General features: G+C 39.1%; 1 non-coding gene across 1 annotated transcript; it reads right to left on the reverse strand.

The window, feature by feature from the left end:
- Positions 1 to 9,186: 9,186 nt before the first annotated feature.
- On the reverse strand, positions 9,187 to 9,294 carry LOC112760582 (small nucleolar RNA R71). The gene has a single exon (XR_003181015.1). It is a non-coding gene; the product is annotated as a small nucleolar RNA R71 (small nucleolar RNA).
- Positions 9,295 to 13,270: the final 3,976 nt, after the last annotated feature.

Consider the following 13,270-nt stretch of genomic DNA (forward strand, 5'->3'; position numbering starts at 1 on the left):
TGAAAGTTATGGATCAAAACAATGAATGCATGCAAGAATGCTATGAATGTCAAGATGAACACCAAGAACACTATGAAGATCATGATGAACATCAAGAACACAATTTTGAAAAATTTTTAATGCAAAGAAAACATGCAAGATACCAAACTTAGAATCCTTTAATGCTTAGACACTAAGAATCCAAGAACGCATATGAAAAATAAGAAAAGACATAAAACATGCAAATGCAAAGATCAAACAAGAAGACTTACCAAGAACAACTTGAAGATCATGAAGAACAATATGAATGCATGATTTTTTCGAAAAATGCAAGATGCACATGCAATTGACACCAAACTTATAACATGACTCAAGACTCAAACAAGAACACAAAAAATATTTTTGATTTTTATGATTTTCTAATTTTTTTGTATTTTTTCGAAAATTATTTGAAAAACAAAAATAAGGATTTCAAAATCTTTAATATGAATTCCAGGAATCTTGTGCTCTTTAGTCTAAAGCTCCAATCAAAGGGTCAGACATGGCTTAATAGCCATTCAAGCTTTAGAATGGATTTACATCCATTGAGGTGATTAGTTGAAGACCAATCCCAAAGGAGTTTGGGTATGGCTTTTCAGCCAGATAGGATTCAACATATTACCATGAAACTCTAGAATTCATTCTTGAAAGTTTTGAAGCCATAGAATAATTTATTTTTGAAAATATTTTTATTTTAAAAATATTTTTTTTTGAAAACAAAGGAAAAAAATTTTGAAAGATTTTTGAAAAATTTTTGAAGAGAAAAAAAAAGAAACTTACCTAATCTGAGCAACAAGATGAACCGTCAGTTGTCCAAACTCGAACAATCCCCGGCAACGGCGCCAAAAACTTGGTGCGCAAAAATTGTGATTACACTTTGATTATATAAAATTCATTGCTCTTTCTTTCCCTGGAAATGGCGCCAAAAACATGATGCCAATACCATGGTTTACAACTTCGCACAACTAACCAGCAAGTGCACTGGGTCGTCCAAGTAATACCTTACATGAGTAAGGGTCGAATCCCACGGAGATTGTTGGTATGAAGCAAGCTATGGTCACCTTGTAAATCTCAGTCAGGCGGATATAGAATAGTAATGGGGTTTTCGAAAATAATTAATAAAATAGGCATAGAAATACTTATGTAAATCATTGGTGAGAATTTCAGATAAGCGCATAGAGATGCTTTCGTTCCTCTGAACCTCTGCTTTCCTGCTGTCTTCATCCAATCAGTCTTACTCCTTTCCATGGCTGGCTTTATGCAAGGGCATCACCGTTGTCAGTGGCTACATCCCCTACTCTTGTGAAAATGGTCCAAGATGCCCTGTCACGGCACGGCTAATCATCTGAGGTTTCCGATCATGCTGGAATAGGATTCACCCTCCTTTTGCGTCTGTCACTACGCCCAGCACTCGTGAGTTTGAAGCTCGTCACAGTCATTCGATCATTGAATCCTACTCGGAATACCACAGACAAGGTTTAGACTTTCCGGATTCTCTTGAATGCCGCCATCATTCTAGCTTACACCACGAAGATTCTGATTAAGAGATCTAAGAGATACTCATTCAATCTAATGTAGAACGGAAGTGGTTGTCAGGCATGCGTTCATAGGGAATGATGATGATTGTCACGTTCATCACATTCAGGTTGAAGTGCGAATGAATATCTTAGAAGCGAAATAAGATGAATTGAATAGAAAAACAGTAGTACTTTGCATTAATCTTTGAGGAACAACAGAGCTCCACACCTTAATCTATGGAGTGCAGAAACTCTACCGTTTGAAAATACATAAGTGAAAGGTCCAGGCATGGCCGAATGGCCAGCCCCTCTGATCTAAGAACCAGGCATCCAAAGATGATTCCAAAGATTCAAAGATGTCTAATACAATAGTAAAAAGTCCTATTTATAATAAACTAGCTACTAGGGTTTACAGAAGTAAGTAATTGATGCATAAATCCACTTCCGAGGCCCACTTGGTGTGTGCTTAGGCTGAGCTTGAATGTTGCACGTGTAGAGGTCCTTCTTGGAGTTGAACGCCAGCTTTTGTGCGAGTTTGGGCGTTGAACTCCACTTTGCAGCTTGTTTCTGGCGCTGGACGCCAGAATTGGGCAGAGAGCTGGCGTTGAACGCCAGTTTGCGTCGTCTAAACTTGGGCAAAGTATGGACTATTATATATTGCTGGAAAGCCCTGGATGTCTACTTTCCAATTCAATTGGAAGCACGCCATTTTGAGTTCTGTAGCTCCAGAAAATCCATTTTGAGTGCAGGGAGTTCAGAATCCAACAGCATCAGCAGTCCTTCTTCAACCTCTGAATCTGATTTTTGCTCAAGTCCCTCAATTTCAGCTAGAAAATACCTGAAATCACAGAAAAACACACAAACTCATAGTAAAATCCAGAAATGTGAATTTAACATAAAAACCAATGAAAACATCCCTAAAAATAACTAGATCCTACTAAAAACATACTAAAAACAATGTCAAAAAGCGTATAAATTATCCGCTCATCAATCACCTAAAAAAATGCAATGATAATATACAATTGCCAAACAATGGATGATGAATGATGGTGGCCAAAACATGCAATTCAAAAGAGTTAAGATGCATGAAGGCAATGTAACAAGTACTTGGTATTCAAAAGTGTTAAACATGAAAAATTCCAAACCAAGTAATAATTTGCAACCTCAACAAAGAATCCAACAATGACAATTAACATCAATGATGTTAAACTAACATCCTATCAATAAGCAGCAGCAGTAAACAGTAAACAAGATCAGTAATCCAACACTTATAATGGAAAACAAAAGTTAAATGAAAATTAAACTAACTAAAAGAAATGATGTTACATAATGCTTGGTAGTGTTGGATGATATTTGAAGGGTGGAAAGAAAAGAAAAGAAGAGAGAAGAAGGAAAGAAATGGAAAGAAGAGAGAAGAAAAGAAGGTGAGTGAAATAGGGCAATCTATGCGTGCGCGTCATGTGCGCGTAAGCGTGGATTGATGAAATGGCAGCGACGCGTACGCGCGGCTGACGCGTACGCATGCATGGAAAAGCAGAGAATCGGCGCGTATGCGCAAGGTGCGCGTGTGCTTGCCTTGGGGCACAAAGTTGGCACACTTTAGGCACAACTCTTGGGTGAATGTATGGAGGGGTGGAAAAATTCAATCCACACGTACGTGTACATGGCGCATCCGTGTGGATGGCCGAAATTGCTTGATTCATGCATACGCGTAGAGTGCACGTGCGCGTGGGTGGTGCTCTGTTTTTCAAAATTTTTCTATGTTTTTGCACCAAACCAAGCATTCCAAACCTTCAAACAGCTACCACAACATCATAGAACCTTATTTAACCTACTAGACTCCCAAATAAACTCAACTAAGCAATTCAAAACATGAAATTAAATCTAAATTACCAATATTTACAAAGAGGAAAAGGAAAGAGTTTACCATGGTGGGTTGTCTCCCACCTAGCACTTTTGTTTATTGTCTTTAAGTTGGACTTATGGGGAGCTCCTCATCAAGGTGGCTTGTGCTTGAATCCATCCTTGAACATCCACCAATGCTTGGACTTCCATTGTGCTTCATCATTCAAAGTTAATAACTCCAAGCTTTTATGGAGTTCTTCACAAACCATGGTCTCCCAAAGTTGATCTTCCTTGTGCGATCCGGGATCCCACACTTTGTTTTCACACCCGTCCTTGAGTTGATCATGGTGATTTCCTCCCGGTGGCAAGAGAGATAAATTCTCATAGGAGCACCAATCTATTCTCCTAGACCCATCCAATTGAGCACTAGTCCAACCTTTGCTCTTTGAAGCTTCAACCATAATGAGCCTTGATTTGCAACGCCAACCACAAAAAATTTTTCTTTTACGCTTCATCCCACAAAGCATCCTAAGTTGACCATCCGTTTCAAGCAAGCCATATTCGAGTGGGATAATAAAGATAATAGAAATGAGTTTCATCCACTCAAATGAAGGTGTAGATGGCAACCTAGGCAAAGGTGATTCCAAGGGTCTTCACAAGGCGTATTCAATTCCCATCCTCCTTTTTCTAAGGACTTCCACCTCTTCACAAGATCTCTTAATTTCAATCCTTTGTTCAACAATTTTATCTAAACCTTTTCCCTTACTCAAATCACAAATGGGAGGACAAGAGAGATTTACCTCCACATTGCTTTTCATCTCCTTGGAAGAAGGTTCTTCATGCTCAAAGGATTTTTCACCACTAAGACTTGATGCTTGATCTTCATCACCAAGGGGACTCAATTCTTGCTCTATCCCATCCAATTCCTCATAAGAGATATGCCTTGGAGGTTGTGCACATTCCTCCTTAGCATCAAATTCAATCATCTTGGAGGGGTGTTTTTCAATCCTAGACTCCCAAGGTGATTTCGCATCTCCTAAGTCTTCAACCACTTCTTCCTCCTCTTCAATAATCTCTACCTCCTCCTCTTATTGCATTTCTTGCTTTAACTCCTCTTCTTCACCTTGGAGCTTCAAGTTCACTCCCTCACTAAGCTCCTTGGTTACTTCTCCACATTCCACAATGGAAGTGCCTTGATCGCATAGGCTTAGGCGGGATGAGACTATGTTGCTAATGGCTTCTACCATAATAGCCATTTTTGCTCTTAACTCCTCAATTTTCTTTTCATCCTCCTCGTGTTGCCTTAAGATATGAGATTCAAGATCCCTTAATTCTAGCATAGAGGCTTCATCGGGAGGTGATGGTGGAAGAGAGGGTTCATTATTTGAGGAAAAGGTATTATAGTTGGAAGGTGGTTCAATATTTCCCATTCTTTCTATTTGTTGCATAACACACTCCATGGTTGCTTGAAATTGATCCAATGTCTCCTTGAAGCAATCCTTTAACTCTTGTTCCTCTTGGATAGTATGATTAGGATCATATGGCTCTTGGATTGAAGGACATGAATATTCTTCCATGGGAGGGTGTGGTGGAAAGTAGAATTCATCTTGTGGTTGGAAGTTATCATGCATGGGAGGTGATTCATCTTGGTGATAATATGGAGGGGGTGGCTCTTGAAAATGTTAATGTTGGAGTGATGGTGGTTCTATGTGTGGTTCATATGGCTCATATGATTGTTGGTAGGATGGATATGGATTAGGGTCATATGAAGATGGTTGGTGAAAGGTGGCTTGTGAGTATGGTTGATGGCTATGTTGAGGATATGGCTCATAGGTGTATGGTGGTGGTTCTTGGAAGTCACAAGGGGATTCACCATAACCATTGGATTGGTATGCATCATAGAATGGCTCTTCTTCATAGTGCATTGGTGGAGGTTGTTGCCAAGAGGATTAATCATATGCATATGGCTCCTCCCACCTTTGGTTATCCCATCCTTGATGCACATCTTCATTGAAGTTCCCATTTTCTACAACATGGTTATAATCACACTCATAGCCAAAGTGAGCATTCATAGTAAAAAGTAAAAATAAGAAACAAAAGCTAACAAGAAATAATGAAACAAAGTCCTAGAACTAGCAAAAACTAACAAGCAATCCAAAAATCAATCTATTCACAATATTCACATATATACAATAACCAATAACATAACACCATTGCAACTCCCCGGCAATGGCGCCATTTTGATGAACGAACTTTTGACAGTTTAGAATTTCATAAATGAAACCTCGTTGTAAAATATAGTTTCCAAACCAATGAATAATCCTTTCATGCAAAAATTTAGGTTGTCACAAGTACAAACCCCAATGAATTTATAACCGAAGTATTTAGACTCCGGGTCGTTCTCCCTAGAAATTGCAATAAAGTGTCTTGTTATTGGTTATGAGGTATGTTTTGGGGTTTTTGAGATGATGGACAAGAAATGTAAATGGCAAAGGAAATGAACTAACAAAAAGGTCTTGGCAAGGTTAGGTGGTCAAGGATCTCTATCCTAATCACTAACCTCAACATGAGAATTGGCAAGGACCAACCCCACTAAGTTAACCCCTAACTAATAGTAGAGGAAAGTCAAGTGAGCTATGTCAATCCAAGTCCATAAGTCCTGGTTCTACACCTAATCAATTGGTGAGATCTAGCGTTAATGGCTCCCAATCATCAATCACTTGGACATTAGTAACTCAAGAGTTCCTAAGTTACCTTCCCAAGCCAAGAGCACAAAAATGCTACACTAAAATCCAACTAAGTATTTCATCAAACACTTGGAAGGCATAAAAGGAAAGCATAGTAAAATTGCAAGGAATATAAATCTACACTACTCAATTGCAAGGAACTAAACAACAAAACCAAATCAACACTAAAGGAACATGAATCATAAATTGCATTGAAATGAAAATAGAAGAAACAAAAGTGCATGAGCATAAAAGTAGAGAATCATAAGAATGAAATGCAAAATTAGAGAGAGAAAGAGTAGAGGAACAAGGAATTGTAAAGGAAAAGTAAATCAAAGCATGAATTAAACTTAGATCTAAGAAATTCTAATCCTAATTCTAGAGAGAAGAGGGAGCTTCTCTCTTTAGAAACTAAACTACATGATGCTAATGCTACAAACAATTGCTCCCCCTTTGCCCAAGCTTGAATTCTGCATGAAATAGCATTAGAAATGAGTTGGGTTGGGCCCAAAGTGCTTCAGAAATCGCTAGGGGTGAATTCACTTTAATGGGCCACGGCAGCATCGGCGCGCGCGCAAAGTGTGCGTGCGCGCCACTGAGCGCAAAGTAACATATGACAAATTTTATATCATTTCAAAGCCCCGGATGTTAGCTTTCTAACGCAACTAGAACAACCTCATTTGGACCTCTGTAGCTCAAGTTATGGTCGTTTGAGTGCGAAGAGGTCGGCTTGACAACTTTACGGTTCCTTCATTTCTTCATGAGTTCTCCCACTTTGCATGCTTTTCTCCTCACTTCTTCCATCCAATAATTGCCTTATGAACCTGGAATTACTCAACAAACACATCAAGGCATTGAATGGAATTAAAGTGAATTAAAATCACCTATTTTAGGGCCTAAAATTCATGTTTTCACAATTAAGCACAAATCAAGGGAGAATTGCAAAACCATGCTATTTCATTGAATAAATGTGGGAAAAGGTGATAAAATCCCCCAAAATAAGCACAAGATAAACCACAAAATCGGGGTTTATCAAGCTTCAAACCTACGAATGTTGGGCGCAGTGACAGTGTGCAAAAGGATAAGGGTCATATTCCGACGCTAGCGAGAACCGACAGATGATTAGCCATGCGGTAGCTGCATATGGTATTTTTCATCCGAGACGAGAAATCTGACAGTTGATTAGCCGTACAAAAACCGTACTTGGACCATTTTCACTGAGAGGATCATACAACTTGCCATGGAAGGAAGCACGCATGATTGAGAGGAGGCAGTAGGAAAGCAGAGGTTCAGAAGCAACAAAGCATCTCCATACGTTTATCTGAAATCCCCACCTATGAATCACATAAGTATCTTTATATTATTTTATGTCTTATTTATCTTTTTAATTATCAAAACCTCATAATCATTTGAATCAGTCTGACTAAGATTTACAGGATGACCATAGCTTGCTTAAAGCCGACAATCTCCGTGGGATCGACCCTTACTCACGTAAGATATTACTTGGACGACCTAGTGCACTTGCTGGTTAGTTGTGTGGAGTTGTGAAAAGTGTGAATCACGATTTCGTGCTACCAAGTTTTTGGCGCCATTGCCAGGGATTGTTCGAGTTTGAACAACTGACGGTTCATCTTTTTGCTTAGATTGGGTAATTTTATTTTATGTTTAAATTTTTTATTTTTATTTTTGAAAAAATCATTCAAAAAAAAATTTAATAATATCAATAATAATGTTTAGTTTTCTAAAAATTCATCAAAATTTTTAAGAATGAATTCCACCTTCGAGCTTCATGATGGTATGTTAAAGTTTGGCTGGCTATTAAGCCATGTCTAAATCTATTGGAACGAAGCTTTAACTTATCATATTCATTGGATTGTTGTATGTATTTGTTGTCCTAAAGCTTGGCTGGCCATCTGGCCATGTCTAACTCTGTTGGACCGGAGCTTTAGAATAACATTGCATCAGCTTTGGGATTCTCAATTATAACTCTATGCTAAAGCTTGGCTAGCCATTGGCCATGTCTAATCCTTTTGGACTGGAACTTTGGACTAACATTACATGAATCCTGGAATTCTTATTAAAATTTTTGAATTTCTTTATTTCCCTTTCCAAAATAATTTTCGAAAAAATATATACAAAAATAAAAAAAATTCATAAAATCATAAAAATAAAAAAATTATGTTTCTTGTTTAAGTCTTGTGTCAAATTTTAAGTTTGGTGTCAATTGCATGTTTTAATTTTTCTTTAATTTTCGAAAAATATATGCATTATGTTCTTCATTGATCTTCAAGTTGTTCTTGATGATTTTCTTTGTTTAATCTTGTGATTTTCTTGTTTTGTGTTTTTTTGTTGTTTTTCATATGCATTTTCGAATTATTAGTGTCTAAAGTTTAAAAATTTCTAAGTTTGGTGTCTTGCATGTCTTTCTTTTCTTAAAATTTTTCAAAAATATGTTCTTGATGTTCATCATGATCTTCAAAGTGTTCTTGGTGTTCATCTTGACATTCAAAGTGTTCTTTTTCTGTTCTCTTCTTTTTCATATGAGTAGGAACAAGGATAAAGACATTCTTGTTGAAACTGATCCTGAACCTGAAAGGACTCTGAAGAGGAAGCTAAGAGAAGCTAAAGCACAACTCTCTGGAGAGAACCTTACAGAACTTTTCAAAAAAGAAGAAGACATGGCCGAACCCAATAACAATGATGGAGATGCAAGGAAGATGCTTGGTAACTTTGTTGCACCATCTTCTGACTGCTGTGGAAGAAGCATCTCGATTCCTGCAATTGGAGCAAACAACTTTGAGCTTAAGCCTCAATTAGTTTCTCTAATGCAGCAGAATTGCAAGTTTCATGGACTTCCATTGGAAGATCCTCATCAGTTCTTAGCTGAATTCTTGCAAATCTGTGACACTATTAACACCAATGGGGTTAATCCCGAGGTCTATAGACTTATGCTTTTCCCCTTTGCTATAAGAGACATAGCTAGGATATGGTTGGATTCACAACCTAAAGAAAGCCTGAACTCTTGGGAAAAGTTGGTCAATGCTTTCTTGGCAAAATTATTTCCACCTCAAAAGTTGAGCAAGCTTAGAGTGGAAGTCCAAACCTTCAGACAGAAGGAAGGTGAATTCCTCTATGAAGCTTGGGAAAGATACAAGCAATTGATCAGAAGGTGTCCTTCTGATATGCTTTCAGAATGGAGCATCTTATGTATATTCTATGATGGTCTGTCTGAATTGTCCAAGATGTCATTGGACCACTCTACTGGTGGATCTCTTCATCTGAAGAAAACACTTGTAGAAGCCCAGGAACTCATTGAAATGGTTGCAAATAACCAGTTCATGTAGACTTCTGAAAGAAATTCTGTGAATAATGGGATGACTCAGAAGAAAGGAGTTCTTGAGATTGATACTCTGAATGCCATATTGGCTTAGAATAAAATATTGACTCATCAAGACAATATGATTTCTCAGAGTCTGACTGGATTGCAAGCTACATCCGGCAGTACTAAAGAAGCCTCCTCTGAAGGAGAAGCTTATGACCCTGAGAATCTTGGAATGGAAGAAGTGAATTACATGGGAGAATCCTATGGAAACACTTATAATCCTTCATGGAGGAATCATCCTAATTTCTCATGGAAGGATCAGCAGAAGCCTCAACAAGGCTTCAATAACAATGGTGGGAGACCACGGTTCGGCAATAGCAAACATTTCCCATCTTCTTCTCAGCAACAGATAGAGAATTCTAAGCAGAGCCTCTCTGACTTAGCAACCATAATCTCTGATCTAAGTAAGACCACTCACAGTTTCATGACTGAAACAAGGTCCTCCATTAGAAATTTGGAGGGACAAGTGGGTCAGCTGAGTAAAAGAGTTACTAAACTCCCTCCAAGTACTCTCCCAAGCAATACAGAAGAGAATCCAAAAAGAGAGTGCAAGGCCATCAACACGTCCAACATGGCCGAACTTGTAGAGGAGGGAAAGGCATTGATTTCCAGTGAGGAAGACCTCAATGGACATCCACTGGCCACTATGGAGTTCCCTCATGAGGAACCAAAGGAATCTGAGGCTCATACAGAGACCATAGAGATTTCACTGAACTTACTGTTGTCATTCATGAGCTCTGATGAGTATTCTTCCTCTGAAGAGGATGAAGACATTATTGAAGAGCAAGTTGCTCTATATCTTGGAGCAATCATGAAGCTAAATGCCAAGCTATTTGCTAATAAGACTTGGGAGGATGAACCTCCATTGCTCATCAATGAACTGAATGATCTGGTTCAACTGAAATTACCTTAGAAGAAATAGGATCTTGGAAAGTTCTTAATGCCCTGTACCATAGGCACCATGACCTTTGAGAAGGCTCTGTGTGACCTGCGGTCAGGAATAAACCTCATGCCACTCTTTGTAATGGAGAAACTAAGGATCTTTGAGGTACAAGCTACAAGAATCTCATTAGAATTGGCAGACAAATCAAGGAAACAGGCTTATGGACTTGTAGAGGATGTCTTAGTGAAGGTTGAAGGCCTGTACATCCCTGCTGATTTCATAATCCTAGATACTGGGAAGGATGAGGATGAATCCATTATCTTTGGAAGACCCTTCCTAGCCACAGCAAAAGCTGTGATTGATGTAGACAGAGGAGAGTTAGTCCTTCAATTGAATAAGGACTACCTTGTGTTTAAGGCTCAAGGATCTTCTTCTATAACTATGGAGAGGAAGGATGAAAAGCTTCTCTCAATACAGAGTCAAACAGAGCCCCCACACTCAACTTCTAAGTTTGGTGTTGGGAGACCACCATTAAGCTCTGAATCTCTGTGAAGCTCTCTAAGAGCTCACTGTCAAGCTATTGACATTAAAGAAGCGCTTATTGGGAGGCAACCCAATTTTATTTAATTATATTTATTTGTTTTCCATTGTCATTTTATGTTTTCTTTAGGTAGATGATCATGTGGAGTCATAAAAACAACTGCAAAATTAAAGCGGAATAAAAAACAGCATGAAAAATAGCACACCTTGGAGGACAGGCTTACTGGCGTTTAAACGCCAGTAAGGATAGCAGAATGGGCGTTTAACGCCCAGCCTGGTAGCATTCTGGGCGTTAAACACCAGAATTGGCAGGCAGACTGGCGTTTAATGCCAGAAAAGGGTGTCTGGCTTCTGGCTGGTGTTAAACGCCAGAATTGGCAAACAGACTGGCGTTTAATGCCAGAAAAGGGTGTCTGGCCAGTGTTAAACACCAGAAAAGGGCATCAGCTTGGCGTTTAATGCCAGGAAAGGTAGCAGAATTGGCGTTAAATGCCAGAATTGGCACACAATGGGCGTTTAAACTCCAGAATGGTGCAGGGACCCAAAATCCTTGACACCTCAGGATCTGTGGACCCCACAGGATCCCCACCTACCCCACCTCTTCTTCTCTCCTCTTCACACCTTTCCATAACACTCTTCCCCAAACACCCTTGACCAATCCAATCACCACCTCTTCCCCATAATCTCTTCACCACTCACATCCATCCATCATAAAACCCACCTACCTCACCATTCAAATTCAAACCATTTCCCTCCCAAACCCAACCCCTCATACACGACTTCCCTCTCTCTCTTAACCTATAAATACCCCTCATTACCACCCTTATTTTCACACATCATACACACTTAACCCCCCCTTGGCCGAACCCTACACACCCCTCCATCTCCTCCATTTCTTTCTTCTTCTCCTCATTTCTTTCTTCCTTTGCTCGAGGATGAGCAAACATTTTAAGTTTGGAGTGGAAAAAAGATCTGCTTTTTTGTTTTTCCATAACCACTAATGGCACCTAAGGCCGGAGAAACCTCTAGAAAAAGGAAAGGGAAGGCAATTGCTTTCACCTCCGAGCCATGAGAGATGGAGAGATTCATCTCAAAGGTCCATCAAGACCACTTCTATGAAGTTGTGGCCAAGAAAAAGGTGATTCCCGAGGTCCCCTTCATGCTCAAAAAGAGTGAATATCCGGATATCTGACGTGGGATTCGAAGAAGAGGTTGGAAAACTCTCACCAACCCCATTCAACAAGTCGGGATCTTAATGGTTCAAGAGTTCTATGCTAATGCATGGATCATTAGGAACCATGATCAAAGTATGAACCCAAACTCAAAGAATTGGCTCACAATGGTTCGGGGAAAATACTTGGATTTCAGTCTGAAAACTCTAAGGTTGGCATTTAACTTGCCAATAATGAGAGGAGATCCTCATCCTTTCACTAGAAGAGTCAACTTTGATCAAAGGTTGGACCAAGTCCTCATGGACATCTGTGTGGAAGGAGCACTGATAAACCACTATTTTATGGTTTATAATGTGCTTAATTGTGTGGTTTTATCATGATCTTTACCCACTTATTCATATGATTAGCATTCATTTATATTTCCTTCCTAAAATTATTACATGATTGAAAACTTGCTTCCTAAGAGACTTTTAATTAGGTATTTTAATTCTCCTTTATTCCATTCGATGCCGTCATCTGTGTATTAAGTGTTTCAGGCTTTATAGGGCATGAATAAGTTGGAGATTGGAAAGAAAGCTTGCAAAAATGGAAGGAACACAAGAAATTAAGGAGATGACCAGCGAGAAGTGACGCGGTCGCATGGCTCACACGACCACGCGGATTGGAACAGCACAAGTGACATGGAGGCATGGACGACGCGCCCGTGCGGCAAAGCAGAACGCCGAATGACGCGTCCGCATGAATGACGCGATCGCGTGACGTGTGCGATCTGCATAATCTGCAGAATTCGCTGGGGGCGATTTTGGGCCCTATTTTGACCCAGTTTTTGGCCTAGAAAAGCATACTAGAGCCAGAGAACATGCAGAAACCAGAACAACATTCATTCTACACAGTTTTTAGTTTTTAGATCTAGTTTTACCCCTCCTCTAGGTTTTCTCTCTACACATTCATAGTTCTTAGGATTTTTATTTCTGTTGCTTTTTGCATTGGGATTTTGAGAAGAGTTATTACCTCATCAAGACTACGTCATTCTAGTTTGTTTTCTTTACTTGGCTTTACTCTTCCATGTCCTTTAATTTATTCAATTTTACTGTTGGATTATTTTAGAATTTATTAATACAAGAATTACTTTTACTTTTAATTGAATTTCTTGCTTTTTATTTATCATGTCTCTCTTTAATTCCTTT

The sequence above is a fragment of the Arachis hypogaea genome, chromosome 16 (genome assembly GCF_003086295.3).
Source record: "Arachis hypogaea cultivar Tifrunner chromosome 16, arahy.Tifrunner.gnm2.J5K5, whole genome shotgun sequence".
NCBI classification, from domain to species: Eukaryota; Viridiplantae; Streptophyta; class Magnoliopsida; order Fabales; family Fabaceae; genus Arachis; species Arachis hypogaea.